The sequence below is a fragment of the Ambystoma mexicanum genome, chromosome 5q, assembly GCF_040938575.1.
Source record: "Ambystoma mexicanum isolate Mex_15411 chromosome 5q, UKY_AmexF1_1, whole genome shotgun sequence".
NCBI classification, from domain to species: domain Eukaryota; kingdom Metazoa; phylum Chordata; class Amphibia; order Caudata; family Ambystomatidae; genus Ambystoma; species Ambystoma mexicanum.
Window position 1 is genome coordinate 1,272,114,365 of NC_090933.1, and position 6,058 is coordinate 1,272,120,422.

Sequence of the window (6,058 nt, forward strand, 5' to 3'; positions counted from 1 at the left end):
AGCTTTCCCTCCTTGGCAGCCGATACACTCTCCGCCACCAGAATATCCCAAGTCTTGATCCACTAATGCCCCAAGTAATCCATGCCGCCAGCAAGAGATGGGTCAGCAGCTTTGCTCAGGCACCCGACCTTGGGTACAACCCCTCAAATGGAGCCCCTAGTAGCAGGGCTTTCAGACAGATCAGGAGTTGGCTGCCCGTGATCTCTTGTATGGCTTGTGCAATGTTCTCCCAAAAGGAACATATCCAGGGGCAGTCCCATCACATGTGAAAGTAAGAGCTGTGCGCGCCACAGTTCCGCCAACAGGTAGGGGTAATCGCTGGCTGGAAATGGTGGATTTGGGCCGGAGGGTAATACCAGCGGAATAATAGTTTGAACGCATATTCATTGTTTGTCACTGACCTGGATGAGGTACGTGCTCTGGCCCAGATCTCAGACCAAGATGCATCGTCTATTTGCTGGCCCAGATCCATTTCCCAGCGGGTCATGTAGTCTGGGCGGCGGGGGGCTAGGAGATCCTCCCTTAGTAATCTGCATAGCTTTGAGATCCCGCCCTTATCCAAACCCTCCCAGATGGTCAATTCAAGTAGACTTAGCATCTGAGTGGCTCTCAGTCTGATTTCAGGCTTGGTGATTCAATGACGGATCTGGATATTTGAGAACGGGTCTAGTTCTGAGAGGTGAAATTCCTTCTTGCAATCCTCAAAGGAGTGGGGCTGGCTCTCAGCAAACAGTTGACCCAGCGTAAGCAAACCTCCCTCCCTCTAGCGTCTAAATGCCCTGGGATAAAGGCCCGGAGTAAAGGAAGGATTACCTAGGACCGGAGAAAGTGGGCCCGTACCTCTAGGGATCTTTTTCCTTCGCAATACCTCATCCCACACATTTAAGGTCGCTTTCGTCGAGGAGAGGAGGAGTGGCCTTTGCTTGTGCATCGTATAGGGGTAAAAGGTAAAGAACGGAGAGGAAGAGAGCATTTAGATTGCTCAATCTCCATACATCTGGGTGTGTGGCCCCCACTAGTCCACGCTGAAAGGTGGGCGAGCTTGGCCGCCTCAGATTATCTCAGTAAATTGGGAACCCCCAAACCCAGCGACTCCCATCATCACCCTCTTAGGAATTCTAGATTTTTTCCTTCACCATATGTAACCCAGGAGTTTACGCTGAAGCCTTTCCAGGATGGTTTTCAGGACTGCCACAGGGAGGGAAGAGCAACAATTTAATAGCCTTGGGAGGTGATTCATTTTAACCGCCTTGATATGGCCCATCAGAGAGATTTCTTGCCCCACCCATCTCTCCAGGTCCTGTTCAAGGGACTTAACTAGGGGTGGGGGGAGTTGACCCCATATAGGTATTTTGGGGATGCTGTAAACTGCACCCCTAAGTATGTGATAGAAGTCGTATCCCAGCGAATAGGGGATTTGGTTTGAAGAGAAGAGATCTCCTGGGGCGAGAGTCCTATCCCAGCGCTACTGATTTCCCAAAGTTAATCTCATACCCGGCCACCCGACCAAAAGCCCGGAGCTCCTGTAGCGCCGTCTGCAGGGAAGAGCCGACCTTGGTAAAGGGCAAGAGAATATCATCGACATATAGAGATACCTTGTGGGGAGAGTCCGATATTAGTGGTCACTGGATCGCGTTATTCTTGTTTATATGCTGGGCTAATGGCTTCATAATGAGCGCAAATAGGAGGGGAGAAAGGGGGCATCCTTGCTGTGTGCCGCATGTCAGCGGGATCGGGGCTGAGCGCTCACGATTTACTTGGAGGGAGGTGTCCGGGGAGGAGTAGTTGTTAGCTATCGCTCTTCTAAATTGGGGACCAATGGCAAATGCTTCCAGTGTCATATGCATAAACGGCCAGTCCACCTTATCAAACGCTTTTGTAGCGTCCAAAGCTAAGAGAGCCAGTTTCCCCTTACGGTAGTGGAATCAATTAAGTTCACTGCCCGTCTGATGTTATCATCCGTATTCCTACCCTGAATAAACCCTGTCTAGTCAGCATCAATCAGACTTGGAAGAAGCGGAGCTAGATAATTTGCCAACACTTTCGAGTAGATGTTGGCATCAATGTTCAAAAGTGAAATAGGCCTATATGAGGTACAGTATTTAGGGTCTTTACCAGGCTTCAGGACCAATATCGTAGTGGAGCCTTGCATTGACAGGGTAACGCTTCCTGCTTCTCGAAATGAGTTGAAGAGGGCTGTCAAAGGAGCAAGCAGCTGAGTCTGAAACAGTTTGTAAAATTTATGAGATAAACCGTTGGGGCATGGAGCTCTGGATTTTAAGGAATTGATTACCATTTCCCCTTCTTCCTTCTGGATAGGTGCTTCTAGGGCCTCCATATCCTCCCGAGCCAGATGGGGCAGGGCCGCGTCTGTGATGTATTGTCGCTGAGCGTCCACTGATCTCCCTGTATTGGCCATGGACTCGAGAAAATGTGCCTGCGCTAGCTGTAGCTTGGCCTGTTCTTTATAATGTGTAGTCCCATGTAGATCTCAGAGACCTATGATAAAGTTACGTTTCCTGGTTTTCGCCAATTTCTGTGCCAGAAGATGGTTGGCCTTGTTACTTTGGCGTAGTATCCCTGCTTAACTGAGAGCAGGGTTTGTGCTGTTTCCTCCGCATATAGAACCTCTAACTTGTTTTGAGCCACACAGAGGGCAGTATTGACCCTAGGAGACCACCCTTTCTTTTTGAACTTGGCTTCAATATCTGAAATGTCTTGTTCCTGGAGGGCTCTGGATTGCTTCTTCCGTTTATAGTATGCTGCCGTGTGTGCTATAAGGGTCCCTCAGATCACTGCCTTCATGGTGTATCATGTAGTCACTGGAGAGGCCAACTCTGTGGGATTGTCATTGAAGTAATTCCTAATCGCGGTTGCCACATCGTTCCTCAAAGCCATATCGTTGAAGATTGGGTCATATAGACGCCATTGTGGCCTGGCTCCAGGGGGAGGGTTCGAAGATCTGGTGAGAAGAAGGTGAAGTCTCTTTCCTCCGGGTGAAGCATTCTTCATGTGTCCACGACCCCCAATGACCTCAACAGGTGAAGAATGCTCAGCGCAATTTTGTATTCCTTGGGTTACGGGGAGTGAGACTTGTCCTTCTTTGGGTTAGGAACCCCATTGAAGTCTCTCCCTATGACCACCTTGCCCTCCAGGAAGGGTAGACGAGCTGTTTCCAGATCTGCTAGAAAACATTCCTGCCCCTCATTCGCAAGGTAGACCGCAATCGGTGAGTGCAGTTGACCACATAGCATCCCCTTCACTCCCACAAGGCGACCACCCCGGTCTGTGAGCAGGTCCAACTCCTCAAAGTGGTTATCCCTCGTCATCAAGATTGCCGTTCCCCCTTTTTTGGTTCCATCGGAAGCCGGAAACTGCCTTGGGAAATCTCTATTCTGGAGGCGAGCATAGTCCACCGGGAGAAGATGGGTTTCTTGGAGAAACACTACGGCCCCCTCCAGGTCTTTCAAATTTTTCAGCACAGATTTCCATTTCACCAGAGAATTCAGGCCCTTCATCTTCAGGGAGGTAAAGTTCACAATCTGGTGCACGATCTCTGGACACTCCTCTGCTTATGGCGTGGGGGGGGTTCAGATCTGCAGGAGCTGCCATTCGAGAACTGGTACATCTTGCACGCAGCCTCCAACCAAGAGAAAAACATTCAAATTTGTACTGCGCCCGAACCATCGGCTCCAAACTTGCAGGCTGCCCCTAACCATGGGTAACACACTCCAAGGATCCTCTGATGTCATCCTCCCTGGAATAAGGCTCGGACCGTGCTGGGCCCTTCATATTTATCCTTGTGTTTCCTGTTTCCCGGTTCATGTTATGTTCAAGTGATCGGAGTGCTGGGTTCCAGGGGTTTTCAATGTTGTACCATCGGCTGTCTGCCCCAGATCAGGAAATGAAAATATTCTACTTGAATTAACAGCCTTTCTGAATTTTCGACCACACGGCCCATCTAGCTTTTGGGGGAAGGTCATCTGTTCCAGTGGTTGAGTTGGGAGACGGGTTACCCCCTCTGTCTAGCGAGGAGGGGTTCAGGATCGTTTCTGCATCCTCTAGGCATGAGATGGTACGGGAGGCCCCATTATAAGAGAATTGGACGGCCGTAGGGAACAGCCAGCAATATTTAATCTTCTGATCACGCAGGAACAGAGTCAGCGATTTGAGCGCTCTACGTTTCTGTATTGTCGCAGTTGCGAGATCCTATAAGATCTGTAGGGGAGACCCCTTAAAGGTCAACTCGTCCCTGGTACGACCAATCGCCATAATAGTCTCCGTCGTATAGAAGTGGACTCAGGTGATCACATTCGGGGGAAATTCCGATTCCAGCCCCTTACGAGTGCACATTCTATGGGTGCGATTCAACTGGAGCTGGGGTTTCTCGAGCTGTGGCAGGAGAGACCGAAACAGATCCCCTACATATTCTGGCAGGTCCTGGTACGAAACCGCGGAAGGCACCCCTCTGATTCGCAGATTATTTCTCCGGACCCTGTTTTCTAAATCTTCCTTTTTGTACACCAGGATCGCGCTTCTGTTTCCTAGGGCCTGGAGCCTCGGTTGTACCTCGAGTATCGACGCTGCTTGTCCCCGGGTTTGGTCTTCCATCTCCCCAATATCTGTTCCATTTCTGTCACCCTCTGGTCTGTATGTTCCAGTTTTGTTGTGAGCTCTGTCATGCAGCTGCGAAATTCAGATTTAATGTCCAACGCCTGGATGTCCTCCTTGGTGGCTAGCTGACCCACACAAACCGACGACGAGTGGGGTGGGGATTTCGGTGTATCTGGCTTTCTCCCCTTTTCTGCCAATTGCAGCATGGTGGAAATGTCCCCACTCTTCAAGGTTTTTGAGTGTTTGGACAGGGTGGCAGGTTCTTGAAGTGTAGATGGAGATCTGCGAAGGCTCCTCTGGGGGCGGCCGTTGTTTATGGTAGGTATGCCAGTAGAACATTGTTCCGTGTGTCCCAGGGCCTCCGGCCCAGTGGGCCACGAATAATGCCCAACTAATGGAGCGTTTCAGGAGCTTATTGTCACTTGGGGAGAACCTTATGGAGGACCTGCGTTGCAGTCAGAATTGGCTTATAGCTATAGGTAAGCGGTGGGATCCGCTAACGCCTTTGTTGCACCAGACGTGGTGAGGTCACTTCAAGGAAGCCAGCAGCTAGGATGTCTTAGGTACTGTCAGCCCGAAGCTAGGAGATGGGAGAGTGGGGGAACCAGCAACGTGCGCCTTCGCTTCCACTGAATGGCCCTGCTTAGTAGCTGAATAGTTCCAGGGAACCACAGATCCTATCTTTGTGGGCCTCTAAGTTGGGAGTAGAGGGTAGCAGATGGGCACTGCCAGCACCCAGAAGGGGGTAAGTAGTTGTAGGTTACCTCAAAAGCAGTCCCACACTTCGAAAGTGCACCATGCTTTGGCAGATAAGTGATGCAAGGAGCCTTCCTTCCAGATTGGTCAATGCAGGTAATGCCATTGCTCACATCGTCTTCAGAAGCCACCAGGAGGTCTCCAGCAAAGTCGTCGAGCAGCGGTAAGCCCAGCTGAGGGACACGCTTCACTAATCATGCCCAGTTTAGGGATACACTCCACACCTCACGGAGGAGCCGAATTGCCATGTCAGGCCGACGGGTTGCTTATCCAGGTGCTGCAGCAGGAATAGAGGTAAGTGAGCAAGAGTCTTTGGGCCCCTGGGGGGGACACTGCTGGAGGCCTGGGTAGGCAGGAAAGTGAAGCACTCCGGCAATGACGATATAGAAGACGTCGGTGGAGGGGGGAGGAGCCAGGTTCCCCCTACGAGTGGCAAAGCACAAATTTGTGCCCCTCGCGGGATCCTGAAGAGAGCCTTCTCTTTAAAAACATGCTGCACCAAAGTCACTGGGTCTCTAGGGAGAGAGTGACTTTGGTGCAGCATGTTTTTAAAGAGAAGGGAGGGAAGGGCATCTGGATTTGAATGAGGGGATGGGGCATCTGGGTATGGATGGACAAGGTGGGGAAGAATGCAGCATGCAAGTTTGAATATGGGATTGGGCATCTGGGGCATGTAGGACTGGGGACA